Below are 14,745 nucleotides of genomic sequence, written 5' to 3'. Positions count from 1 at the left end.
ATTCTCAAACCAAATGTTTCCAAATTCACTTCCCCACACTTAATTCATGAGCACTCTCACTAGTCTAAGCTAATCAAGGATTCAAATTAAGGACATTATTATTTTTCGCTTAGAGTTAATGATGTGCTAAAGTAAAGAACAAATGGGTATAATAGGCTCAACATTGGTTTGCAAAGAATAATGAAAGGGTAAGGCCATATGGGTATGTAAGCTCAGTGAAACAAAGGCCTCAATCATGTAAGTGTATGCATACATCAAACCATGGAAATATAGAATTAAGCAAGACAAAGATCACAATTTTAGAGAGAAAAACACACACCAAAAATAAAATATTGGTTGGTAAAATGTAACCAATTCAAATAGGCTAAAAAATTTCACAGGTTTTGTGTGTTCGAGCTCTAAACCATGTTCCAGTATAATATTTCTTCAAACAAGTGTAACATTAAATTTTATTCAAATTAGTGAAATGCTCTAAAAGTTTTTGAAAAAAAAATATTTCTTCAACCAAGTGGTAAAATATGCACAAAATCAAACAGATATGCAATCAAACATGTAAATGCAACAACTAACAAGGAAAATAAACCATTGGTGTTGAGGCAGAAGAGTAACTAACCCATGGAGATCGATATCGACCTCCCCACACTTAAATATTGCACCATCCTCGGTGCATCCTAAGATGTACAAGTGGATGGGTGGCTCCAACTGATGCTTTTCTCTAGAGATTGTGCAGATGGACTTGTTTGTCTCCCCATTAAGAAGCTTTTCCTCTCCTTTATTGGTGGCCATCCTGAAAGAAGAGAAAAAAAAAAGAAAAAGTAACCCAAAATAAAGATAGAAAATAAATAAGATATGAGTGTTAATGCCAGATAATAAGGGTCTCAATTACATGGTAGCTACAACATGCGAGTGAAAAAACAGTAGAAGTACATGGCAAATCAAGAGTGCAAAAATTTACAATAATGGGGAAGAGAGTGGGTGGGGAAAGATAATATAAGTTCAAGTCAATGCAAAAGTAATACAGGTATAAAAGATTGGCATTGATTTAAATAATATTACCTAACCAGAATAACACAAGTCACTAAGCACCCAAAATAATTCAAGAGAAGATGCAACAGTTAAATAAGAAAATTTTAACACCAAAAGAAAAATAACTAATTTAGAAAAGAAAATAAAAATATGCGCAAAATTGAGATGCAATGAAGGAAATATGCAAATAAATTAAGTAAAATAAAATGAAAGATAAGAAGAATAAGAAGGGAAAGAAGGGAAGAAGAAGTAAGTAAGAAAGGAGGGAGGAAAAATTAGGATTGGGGAAGAAAAGATAAGATTTTTGGCACTGATTTGGATAAGTTGTGCGGCGCAGGCGACGCGGACGCGTGAGTGATGCGGTCGCGTGGTGCGCGATAAGGTCAGGTGACGCGGACGCGTGGATCACGCGATCGCGTGGCCTGATTTGTGCGATTGGCGCGAGTGCAGCCTCGCGTTCGCACAACTCTCTGTTCAAAACTCTTTTGCCAAATTTTTGGGTGACGCGGTCACGTGGGTGACGCGGTCGCGTGGATGGCCATTTTTGGAAAACGACGCGGCCGCGTGGGAGGGCTTGGGCTTCCAGCACGAGTCCAGCCCCATTCCATCACAACTTGCTGCCATACACCCTTTTTACGTCGATTTTCAGGGCACGCGTTCGCGTGGGTGACGCGGACGTGTGGGAGGCATTTTTCGCAAATGACGTGGACGCGTCAGCGACGCGGTCGCGTGGATCAATTTGTGCCAAAGGCACGCCTCCAGCCACGCTCTCGCGTGACTCTCTGTTCACTTTTCTTTTCTCCTAATGCACTTGTGACGCGGACGCGTTAGCGACGCTGCTACGTCGCGTGCGTGCTTTTTTTTTTTTTGGGATGCAGTATGCAATATGCAGAATGCAGAATGCAAATGCTGATATGGAGGTTATGAATAATTCCAGGTTCAATAGAATAAAGTAAAATAAAACTCGAAAACAAATAAAACTAAATAAAAATAAAAAAAAGGAACGATCATACCATGGTGGGTTGTCTCCCACCTAGCACTTTTAGTTAGAGTCCTTTGTTATGGTGGCTTGTGCTTGAACTCATCCAGAAATCTCCACCAATGTTTGTGAATCCAATGGCCTCCGGAGTCCCAAACTAGGCGCAGAAAGCCTTCAAGCAGGTTAAAGCAAGTGACAAGGCCCCAAGAGTGTTGATTTCTAGACTGAATTCCGGGGTCCCAGACCTTGCCTTTGCACCCGTCTTCTTGTTGACCATCTTTCTTACAACCAGGTGGTAAGCAATCTGAATTCTCACTGAGGCATCCAAACAGCTTCCTAGACCCATACAATTTAGTATTCTTCCAACCATGATACTTCAGTTTGGAGCATGCAACCATATTGAACCTTGCATGACAATTCTTACCACTAACCATCTCCCTCTGACGCTTAATGCCACAAAGAGCTCTAAGCTGACCATCTGTTTCAAGTAAAGCATATTCAAGTGAGCTAATTAAGCTTAGAGATGAAATATTTACCCACTTGAATGAAGGAATGGATGATGATGGCTTTGGGGGAGAGATCTCCAACAGCATTGGCAAGGTGATTTCCAGCTCCATTCCCTTGAATTCTTCCTTGACAACTTCCACCTCCTTGCAAGCTTCTTCAATTTCAACCTCTTCCTCTTGGTGGATTTCTTCCAATTCAGTCTCTTCTTCACCACTTACCAAAGGCATAGGAGGTTGTGCTTCTTCTTCTTGAATCTCCATCTCTTGATCAACCTCTTCAAAGTATTTAGCCATGATATGCCTTGGAGGTTGTACACCCTCCTCAACATCAATTTCAAACATCTTTGAAGGAGGCTCTATAACTTGACTTTGCCATGGAGGTCCTGCATCTCCTAAATCTTCAACCATTTCTTCCTCTGCAACTATTATGGCTTCCTCCACTTGTTCCAATACAAAGCCATGTTTCTCATTATCCACCGAAGTTTCTAGTGTCTCCTTCATGCTATGCTCTTCTTTTGATTCTCCACATGTAGCCATGGGAGTACTTTGAGTGCTCAGATGTCGGGAAGCTATTAAATTTACTACCTCAGTTAAGGCAGCAGTGAGTTCCAGTACACTCGTTTGTATCTTCGCTTGCCCTTGAAGAATAACACGAAGTCTGTCATCCATTGGAGGTTGGGGTGGGTATGAGGGTTCATTATTTTGGAGAAAGGGTTCATAATAGGAAGGTGGTTCTTCTTGATAAGGATATGGAGATGGTGAATATTGAGGTGGCGGTTCTGGGTGTGGTTCATATGGTGGTTGGTGTGGTGGATTAGAGTCATATGGGGGTGTTTGGTGGTAAGGGGCTTGTGAGTATGATGGTTCAAAGTTGTGTTGAGGAGATAGTTCATAAGCATATGGCGGGGCTTTTTGGTAGTCCATTGGAGGTGGTTGTTGCCATGAGGGTTGATCAAATCCTTGTGGCTCCTCCCATCTTTGATTGTTCCAACCTTGATGTCTGTTCTCATTGTAATTTCCTCTTCCTGCAACATAATTGTAACTAGACTCATAGCCAAAGGGGTGAGAGTTCATAGTAGCAAATAAAAAGTAAAAACGAAAATAAAAACAAATTTAAATTAAAAGGTTATTTAAATTTTGAAAATTAAATTTTGAATTTTAAATTTTGAAATTTGAAATTTGAAATTTGTATTTTGAAATTTGAATTTTGAAAAAGTCAACAATATAAGATAAAAATTTGAAAAAGATTTAAATTTTTGAAAAGGTTTGATTTTTAAAATTTTTAAATTTAAAATTTAAAATTTGGATTTTGAATTTTGGAATTTAAATATTGAAATTTGAAATTTAATTTTTTGAAATAAGATAAGATAAGATTTTAAAAAAGATATGATTTTTTTGAAAAAGATTTAATTTTAAAATTTTAAATTTTGAAATTTGAGATTTGAATTTTAAATTTTTAAATTTGAATTTTGAAAATTGAAATTTGAAATTTGAATTTAAATTTTTTTTAATTTGGATTTTCAAAATTGAAATTTGAAACCTTGAAATATGAGTTTTAAATTTTGAATTTCTGAATTTAATGAGGAAAGAGAAAAATAATAAAATGATACCAAACTTAAAATTTTTAGATCAAAACGAAGAAAACAACTAAGAACAACTTGAAGATCAAGATGAACACGAAGATCAAATTTTTGAAAAAATTTTAATAAAAACCAATAACCTCTTAATTTATGAAAAAGCAAAAATAAAAACAAATAAACAAGTAAAAAGCAAATATTTACAATAACCAATAATAAGGCACACATTTACAATTCCCTGGCAACGGCGCCATTTTGAAGAGAGAACTTTTGCGTGGTCTAGAAATTCGCAGATAAATCCTCGTTGCAGGTATAGTTTCTAAACCAACAAAAGTCCTTTCTTACAAACATTTTGGTTGTCACAAGTAACAAACCCCTTTAAGATTGATAACCGAAGTATCTAAACCTCGGGTCGTCTTCTCAAGGAATTGCAGGGAAGTTTGTTCTTATTATTGGTTATGAGTTTTGTAAATTGGGGGTTTTTAAAATAAGGGACAGGTAATTTAAATGACAACTAAAATAAATTAACAATAATAAAATCTCTTGGCAAGTTATAAGAACTGGAAGTCCTATCCTAGTTATCCTTATCAATTGTGATGAGAATTGGATTTTTCTCCCACTTTGTTAACCTCTAACTATGAAGGTAAGTTAAGTGGATGAATTAATTTTGATTCTTCAGGTCCTAGTCTTTCCTTGGGAAAGGCTAGAGTTAGTGGAACTCGAATTAATTCTTGAAGAATTCCAATTTTCAATCAACAATGAGTTTGATAACTCAAGTGTCTCCAATGACTCAACCAAAGCCAAAAGTGAAAATTCTAAATTAAATTAAAAGCATTCATAAATCTGAAACACATCAAATTACGTCTAATCATAAATTCAAATATAACATGGAAAGGTTTATAAGCTAAATTGAGAAGATAAATATCAATTAAAACAATAAAATAAAAGTAGAAACATAAATTAAAGGAACATTGAACCTGTGATGAAGAAGAAATAATCCTAGATCCTAAAACTAAATCCTAAGAGAGAGGAGAGAGCCTCTCTCTCTCTAAAACTACATCTAAAACTAAAAATTATGAATTATGAGCTGATGATTGTGAATGGATGCATTTTCCCACTTTATAGCCTCTAATATGTGTTTTCTGGGCCAAGAACTGGGTCAAAAATAACCCAGAATTCGCTGTTTTCGAATTCAAACACGCTGGTTTTTTCGCCACTGCGATGCGTCCGTGTAGACCATGCGTTCGCGTTACTTATCGTCAGGGAAACTATGACAAATTATATATTAAATTGAAGCCCCAGACGTTAGCTTTCTAACGCAACTAGAACCGTATCATTTGGACCTCTGTAGCTAAAGTTATAGCAGTTTGAGTGCGAAGAGGTCAGGCTGACAGCCTTGCAGTTCCTTCAACTTCTTGTATTCCTTCCATTTTTGCATGCTTCCTTTCCATCCTCTAAGCCATTCCTGCCCTATAAACTCTGAAATCACTTAACACACATATCAAGGCATCTAATGGTAATAAGAGAGGATTAATATTAGCAATTTAAATGCCCAGGAAACATGTTTTCAATCATAGCACAAAATTAGAAAGGAAAACGTAAAACCATGAAAATAGTATGAATAAGTGGGTAAAGAGTTGATAAAAATCACTCAATTGAGCACAAGATAAACCATAAAATAGTGGTTTATCAATGCTCAAGGAATATTACCAGGACACGACGACCCAGTGGTGATAACTATGATCCTGGCAAACGCTAACCTCCACCGAACCTTGATAGACCAAGGCAGCTCGGCTGATATCTTGTTCAAACCCGCTTTTGACAAGCTCGGGGTGGAAGAAAAGGATCTAAAGGCATACCCTGACAGCCTCTTCGGACTGGGAGATACCTCAATCTGACCTCTCTGTTACATTTCCTTGTACACCACTTTTGGTAAGGGTACCAGGTCAAAGACACTAAACATCGACTACATCGTGGTTGACGTAAACTCGGCCTACAATGCTCTAATAGGTCGGACAACCTTTTACCGACTTGCATCTATTGTCTCTACTCCTCACCTCTGTATGAAGTTTCCTACAGCTGAAGGGATCACCACCATTAAAGGAGATAAGAAAAAGCAAGAAAGTGCTATAATGAGAGCCTTATTTTGAAAGGCAACCCAGAGGGCAAAGAGGTCAACACCATCGAGCTAGGGGGAGTCTGATTTTGTGAAGAGTTACAACCTCAAAACGAAGGCAAAATTGAAGAGGTACAAATTAGAGACTACCCTGACAAGACAACGAGCATAGCGGCGAACTTAGAGGAGAGCCTGAAGAAACAGCTCGTTGACTTGTTAAGGAAAAACTCTGACCTCTTTGCCTGGAAATCTTCCAACATGCCCAGCATAGATTTTGACCTGATGTCACATAAACTTGCAGTGTACCCTGGTTCCCGACCTGTTTAGCAGAAGCATAGGAAGCTTAGACCAGAGCGGACACATGTCGTAGAAGAGCAAGTACAAGCCTTGCTATAAGCAGGATTTATAAGAGAGGTAAAATATCCACTGTGATTAGCCAACGTCGTATTGGTGAAAAATCAAAACGGAAAATGGAGAATGTGTGTTGATTACACCAATCTCAATAAAGCCTGCCCAAAGGATCCTTATCCACTCGCCAGCATTGATGCTCTGGTCGACTCTGCCTCAGGCTACAGATATTTGTCCTTCATGAATGCCTACTTGAGATACAATCAAATCCCGATGTATAAGCCATACCAAGAAAAGACCTCGTTCATAACTCCAAAGGTTAACTATTGTTATATAGTAATACCTTTTGGAATAAAGAACGCAGGAGATATATACCAGCGACTGATGAACAAAGTGTTTTCCACCCACATAGGAAAACTCATGGAAGTATATGTGGACGACATGCTTGTTAAGACCAAAGAGGACGTGGCACTATTGTCCGTCCTCTCCGAAGTATTCTCCACCATAAGGAAGCATGAAATGAGGCTAAATCCCTCAAAATGCACCTTTGCAATAGAGGCTGGAAAGTTCCTAGGCTTCATGTTAACCCAAAGAGGCATAGAAGCAAATCCGGACAAATGCCAGTCTATACTCAACATGAAGAGCACAACTTGTGTTAAAGAGGTCCAACAACTAAACGGAAGGTTGGCAGCTCTATCCTGATTCTTGGCCGAGTTGTCCTTGAAATCATTTCCCCTTTACTCAATCCTAAGGAAAGGGGAGCAATTCGAATGGACCCCAGAATGCAAACAAGCCTTCCAAGACTTTTAAAGCATTCCTGGGGCATCCACCTATACTTACTCGACCTATTCAAGGGGAAGAACTCGTGCTATACCTGTCAGTAGGAAGCCGAGCTATAGCTTCGGCCTTGATCCGAGAAGATTAAAAGGGGCCGCAACCTATCTACTTCATCAGCAAAGCCTTACAAGGGGCAGAATTTAACTATCAAAAGATAGAAAAGTTTTCTTATGCCCTTATTCTCACATCCCGAAGGCTTCGACCCTATTTCCAGGCTCATACTATTAAAGTCCGTACCAACCAACCAATGAAACACATCTTACAAAAAATGGACTTGGCTAGAAGAATGCAACAGTGGGCGATGGAGCTATCTGAGTTCGACCTAAGGTACGAAGCTCGGACAGCCATTAAGTCACAATATCTAATCGACTTCATCGTTGAATGCACTAAAAGCCCGGGAAATCCTGTCATATGGAGTTTGTATGTAGATGGGTCATCAAACAAAGCAGGAAGTGGAGCTGGTGTTATCGTAGAAAGTGATCAAGGAACTCAGATAGAGCTATCCTTAAGGTTTATGTTCCTTGCCTCCAACAACCATGCAGAATATGAAGCTTTACTTGCTGGCTTGTAACTGGCTAAGAAAGTGGAAGTAGAAAAAAGTGATAGTGTTCAGTGATTCGCAAGTAATAACTTTGCAAGTTAATGGTACCTATCAAGCTAAAGACCCCACTATGAAGAAATACTTGGATAAAATCCAAGAACAGCTAACACACTTTTCAGAAAGTGAGGTTCAACACATAGCCCGGGAATTCGACGCCCGAGCTAATGTCATTTCTAAGTTAGCCAGCACCAAGCCAGGGCGACAATAGAAGCCTTATCTAAGAAACTCTACTTTCACCATCTATCTCAAAAAAGGAAGAAGCACTGACCATATCCAATCAACATTTAGGGTGGATGACTCCTATAGTCAACTACCTCAAATTCGACATCCTCCCCAAGGATGAAAAGGAAGCCAGAAGGCTCATAAAAGAGGCACAAAATTACACACTAGTCTACAATGTCTTTGACAGAGGAAAAATGTCGATAAAGATTTTCAAAATAAAATCTCGTTGCAAGTATAGTTCTAAACCAACAACAATCCTCCATCAAAGTTTAATTTGTTTGTCACAAATACAAACCCAATAAAATTAACCGAAGTATTCAAACCTCGGGTCGTCTCTCAAGGAATTGCAGAAAAGTGTAGTTTATTATTGATTATGGAAAAGTATATTTTTGGGGTTTTTGAAATAAGGAACAAGAATGTATAGATTGCGAGAAAGATAAACTAATAACTAAGAAAGCTCTTAGCAAATATTGAGAATTAGAAGTCCTATCCTCATTATCATCGTCAATTGTGATGGTAAATATGAATTGCTTTCACTTAGTTAACCTCTAACCAAGGGAGGAAGGTCAAGTGCATACAATCAACTTGAGTTCACAAGTCCTAGTCAACTCATAGTGAGAGACTAGTTTTGGTGAAGTTCAAGCTAACCGGCAATCTCTAATTACCATTCAACAAAAGACTTTTGATAACTCAAGAGTCTCTAAATACTCAATCCAAACTAAGAATACAAAAATCTAATTTAAAATCCAATCAAGCATTTTATCAAACACTTGGTAGGTACAAAATAAAAGCATAGAAAAGTAATAAGAGAATGTAAAATCTAAGACCAACAATTGCAAGGAATCAATAACACAAATTAAAGAAAGCATTAATATCATAAAAAATATGAATTGCATTAATAAAGATCAAGAGTAGCAAGAGTGCATAACATGAAGGCAACAAAGTGAAAGAAATCAACAAGAGAAGATAACTAAGGTACTAGAACAAATAAAAGTAGAAGAAAACTAAATTAAAGCAAGGTAGAAATCTGAATTTGAGAAGAAATAAAACTAAAAATCCTAAAACCTAGAGAGAGAAGAGAGCCTCTTTCTCTAGAAAACTACATCTAAAACTTAATGTGTGAATGAAAGTGTTAATGATTGAATGACCCCTTCCAGCTTCACTCTGCAGCCTCTAATCAGTATTTTCGGGCCTGAAACTGGGTCAAAAGCAGCCCAGAAATTACCCCCAGCATTTTCTGTAATTACAGCACGTGATGCTCTGTCACGCGTATGCGTCGTCCACGCGTGCGCATTGCTACCAGATTCTCAAAACTTCAACTTCTTGTGTTCGTTCCACTTTTGCATGCTTATTTTCCATCCTCTAAGCCATTCTTGTGCTATAAACCTTGAAAACACTTAACAAACATATCACGGCATTGAATGGTAATAAGAGAGAATTAAAATTAGCAAATTTAAGGCCAAAGAAGCATGTTTTCAATCATAGCACAAAATTAGGAAGAAAAATGTAAAACATGTAATTTATATGAATAAATGTGAGACTAATGGATAAAATCCACTCAATTCAATACAAAATAAACGGTAAAATAGTGGTTTATCAGTCTTATATAAAAGAGGGATCTCAACACCCCTCTTAAAATGCGTCTCGACTTCCAACACAAAGGAAGTCCTATAGGACGTACATAGTGGTATATGTGTAAATCACTTAGGAGCTCGGTCATTGGCTAAGAAAGTGATTAAATCCGGCTTCCTTTGGCTGACCATATAGAAGGAGGTTTCCGAGTTTGTCAAGACATGTCCACCTTGTCAGAAACATGATAATTTCCACGTTGCACCTCCTGAAGAGCTCATAGTGTTACCTCACCATGGCCATTTGCAAAATGGGGGCTCGATCTACTAGGACCTTTTCCACAAGCACCAGACCAAGTCAAATACCTCATAGTAGGAATCGACTATTTCACTAAATGGATTGAGGCAGAACCCTTAGCAACAATCATTACTCAAAGAAGTCGAAAATTCTTGTATAAGAACATTGTCACAAGATTTGGAGTTTCCCACTCCATCACCCCGGACAATGGGACCCAGTTTATAGACTCAACCTTTAGGAACTTGGTGGCCGACCTAAAAATAAAATACCAGTTTACATCGGTATAACACCCCCAGGCCAATGGACAGGCTGAGGCAGCCAACAAAGTCATATTAGCCAGGTTAAAACGCCGGTTGCAAGACACGAAAGGAGCTTGGGCAGACGAGCTCCCTCAAGTCTTATGGGCATATCGGACTACCTCACATTCCACAATGGGGTAGTCACCTTTCCGACTTGCTTACGGAATGAAAGCAATGATACCTATAGAAGTGGCCGAGGAATCGCCAAGGGTCATATTCTACAATGAAGGAGCTAACTTCCAGGCTCAGAAAGAAGAGCTCGACCTCCTCCCCGGAGTCCGAGAAAGAACTCGGATTAGAGAGGAAGTTCTAAAGCAAAGAATGGCTCTAAGATACAATCAGAAGGTGATTAAGAGAAATTTCACCACCAACGACCTTATCCTGATCCGAAATGACATCGGGACACAGAAGTCGGGAGAAAGAAAGTTAGCTGCAAACTTGAAAGGACCATATAAAATAGCAGATGTCTTAGGCAAAGGATACTATAAAGTGTTTGACCTCCTAGGGCGGGAGCTCCCGAGGTCTTGGCACGCTTGTAACCTGAAGAAATACTACAACTAAGTAGCCAACCTCGTTCAATTGGTGCACTCTTTTTCCTGAATTCAAGGGTTTTTTAACGAGGCACCAACATGAGAGCTAGGGGTGTTCACGCCCCTGGTATGCTTTTGTAAAGGAATTTCTCAAATATTAATAAAAATTCCTGCTTTAATTCTTTCTTTAAAAGTTTCCTATCCTAAATGCATTAATTTAAGCTCGTTAAACCGCAAAAAATTATTTTCCGACCTAAATTGGTCGGCAAGATAAAGCGACGAGGTACAAATTAACGTAAGAAGTTATATAAACAACTCATATAAAGCAGCCTCGAAAGAGATCGGATAAAAAATGAGCTGTAAAAGTAACTTGATAAATGCCGACTACTCGAAGTCGGATCTATAAAAGGAAATCAATAAACTTTCAAAAAATTTGTTAAACACCCCAAGATCAAAGCAAATTATACCCCACTACAAAAACCTAAAAGGAGCTGCGTAACATTAAAAGACAAATTTTTTTATCATTACTTCAATAAAAAGTTGTGAAAAACAACTAAAGAAAAAGGTAAAGTGTTCAGAAAACTATAAACTATTACAGAAAGTTAATGTGTTCTAAGCCCACAGGTCGGGCCATTTCAGAAATTTAAAAATAAAAATAAAAGTACTTAAGAAATCTCGCCAAAGAGAGGATCGACGTCCTCACCAATGGCCTTGTCTTTTTTGGGCAAAGGAGGAAGCATGGAAACTAGCACGACCGAAACAACCCCGGGAGCCGAAGAAAAGGTCTCCAAAATAGCAGCTTTGGGTTGGGCTTCTGATGTGGAGGTCTGACCGACCTGAGGCTCCGAGGTCTTCAGATTAAAAGGAAGATGCACATCCTCGTCTGGAGCTCGGACAATCTTGCTATCCACCACAATATTGTCCGTGCTAAAGAGAGAAAGATCAAGGTCCGGAGCTAAGACCTTGACCCGAGCTTCGAGATTCTCGAACATCTCGTCCATCCCCAAAGTAGCTGACTCCTCAAGGTCAGCGTATTTCTCCTTCTGCTTCTCCAACTCCTCTTCGAGAGCCAACCTCTCCCCAAAAACATGGGGTATAGCTCTCTTGGAACTTCTTCACCTTCACCTCAGCCAAGGCAACAGAGGCCTTCGACTTGGTAACCCTTTCCTGAGCTCTCTTGAGGTCAGCCCTCAAGGTTTCTCTCTCCTATTCCAACTGCTTCTTTATCTCACTTAACCTCTCCACGTCAGCTCGGGCAGCCACCAACGCACTGGTCATGGCTTGTATAGGAGAGTTCCTTAATTCCTTAGCAAGAGTGGCCCAAACCTCAACTATACGGAGACCTCCACGTGCTAGAGTTTGAAGGTGGTTCTAAATTGCCACGTCATCTATACTTACGTGGTGATAAGGGAGAAGATTTTCTTCCCCCCAGGCCAAGGCATTGAAAATCTTCGTATAAATGCTCTCCCCCTTGTCCACTTTCTGTTTCTTGGAAGGAGGCTCAGTGGGAGAAGGGGACGGAGAGGAAGGCTCAGAGGGAATGAGCTTGGAAAGAGGAGTTGGAATTATAACCTGTGGTCCCGAAGGACCCTACCCCGACTTCCTCGGCGAAGATCGAACAGATGATCCTGCTCCGACCTCTTTTTGCTGTTGAAGACTCCGAGTCATGACAGTCTTCTTAGTGTTCCTAAGAAATCTCATAGCCGACTTCGGGGCCATATTTTCTGCAAAACAAAATAGAATGCATTTAGAAAAGACAATTACAAATAATAGAATACAAAAAGTAAAGGAGGAGGGAGCTACCGAGCTTGGATTTCAGAAGGCTGGGGTCTCCCAAAAATCTTTTTGTATCCAAATGGGAATCTTGACCCAAGTATCCAACAGAAAATCTATGACACCCCTCTCCACGTCATCTAACTCGGCTACATTACGCCTAAGGGTGGTAAGGGTATCTTGCTAGTACAAAGGAAAAAGGGGTTCTTGATTTTCGGGTAGAAAGAAAGGTCAGGCACCTTCAGCACCTCGAACCTTAAAAAAGTGATTTTTGAAATCATGGAAAGAATCGTCAAAGATATAAACAATCTTCCGACCTTGTACAGTTCGGAAGGACACCCATCCCGACTTCTTTGTAGAGCTATAAGGAGCTGGTACATTTTCATAAAATGTACAAGAGTTTGGGTGCAGTTGGGTAGGGGCAAGGTTATTAGATCGCTACACGTCAATTTCAAAATCTGAGAAGGGAAATCGGACACCTAACCAGGTAAAAAAGCAACCGTAGGCATAAAAGAAAGGTCGCTCAGATTCCTCTAAAACGGGGGAAACACACTCTCTCCTCTGGGTCGGGTGGCTCTAACACATAGTTTCTTTTATCCTCTCTATTCTCACAGATACTCTGATGCCTACGAAACTCATCACAGTACTCCCTATCAGTCACAGGGACACAGCAAAGAACAGTACTATCTACCCAAACCTTAAGACTAAGAGAGACTTAGTCGATATATTTGTAATGACACGGCGAGACATAAAGGCTACACCTACAAATTCAAAGTAAAGAAAAAAAATGTTACCACAAGAAGTTAGATGTCGTCCCAAACAGGTCGGACAAATCAACAAAAGCCAAAAGAAAGCTACTCTTTTCAAAATTTTTTCCACAGAACAACCAAATGGTGCCTCTCCTATGCAAACACCACATCAAAGCGGGCAATACAATGCACAGCCAACAGGGTAATAACTACAGTGGTGCAAAAGCAGAATCCTTATTTGCTTACGTTTTCAAAGCTTTCCACATCAAATATCAAATTCGAAAGAAAGTCAGAAGCAAACTTTTTTCCATTAAAAAAGCAAAAAGGGGAATGAGACCAACCTCAACGAAGACTGTGGAAAAGAAGGAGAACACGCCTAAAACAGCACAAACGCAGACGATCCTCACGTCAAAAGCAGCAAAATTCTTCAAAGACCAAGAAAAGAAATATTGAAGAAGCAAAAGTGATCGAAATGGCACAGGGAAGTTCTTTGTGAGGAGAAAGGGAGCAGTTTTCTCAGAAGCAACGAAAAAGGGAGAAGAAGAGCTAAAAAGACCTTTATAAAGGATAAAAACAAACAAATCTTGTATTTAAACGTGCGTGGATTTTGAGGGAAAACTGTCGTGCAATGTTCGCCTATCATTAAAGAACTAACGTTCAAAATTTCAAACACGTCGGGTAACCCGAAGTGTTTGAGCCCGACATTAGCAAACAGAAGCCATGAAATGCTTAAGTCCGACTTGTAAAGGATCCGAACTCAAGCAGGGGCACTGTTTATACCCTGACCTAATAAATAAAAGCCAGGCCCAATAAGATAAAAAGGTCCACCAATAAAAGTGTTCCTCACAAGTAAGTCCGACCTCTTTAAAGAGGTCGGGCACCGACTCAAAGAGGCTAAAGCCCTACCTGCCCAAAGCAGGTAACTGCCTCCAGAAATCTCTCCTACTATCATACTTCAGGTAGATCTGAACAAACTCCCAAGATAAAGGAAACACTTATCCATCAGAAAAGATTGAACTATCCCAACAAAGGTGGTCACCGATTCTACTATAAATACACTGGCACCCCCATATATAATTCACGTTCTAATTTACTAAAAACCTGTCTAAAACTCTTGCTAACTTAAGCATCGGAGTCTCTTACAGGTATCATCCCCACCTCCTCACGAAGAACTCGGATAGGCGGTACCTCGACACATCAAGTCGGACGCTGGCATCTAAAGAGATCTGGACATCACAATCAGGCCCAAATAAGTGTTTCAAGTAACCCTCGGAACAACTATTTTATTTTTAAAATAATTTATTTGATATAAATAC

Source organism: Arachis ipaensis, chromosome B10, assembly GCF_000816755.2.
Source record: "Arachis ipaensis cultivar K30076 chromosome B10, Araip1.1, whole genome shotgun sequence".
Taxonomy (NCBI): Eukaryota; Viridiplantae; Streptophyta; class Magnoliopsida; order Fabales; family Fabaceae; genus Arachis; species Arachis ipaensis.
This window is presented reverse-complemented; position numbering follows the sequence as displayed.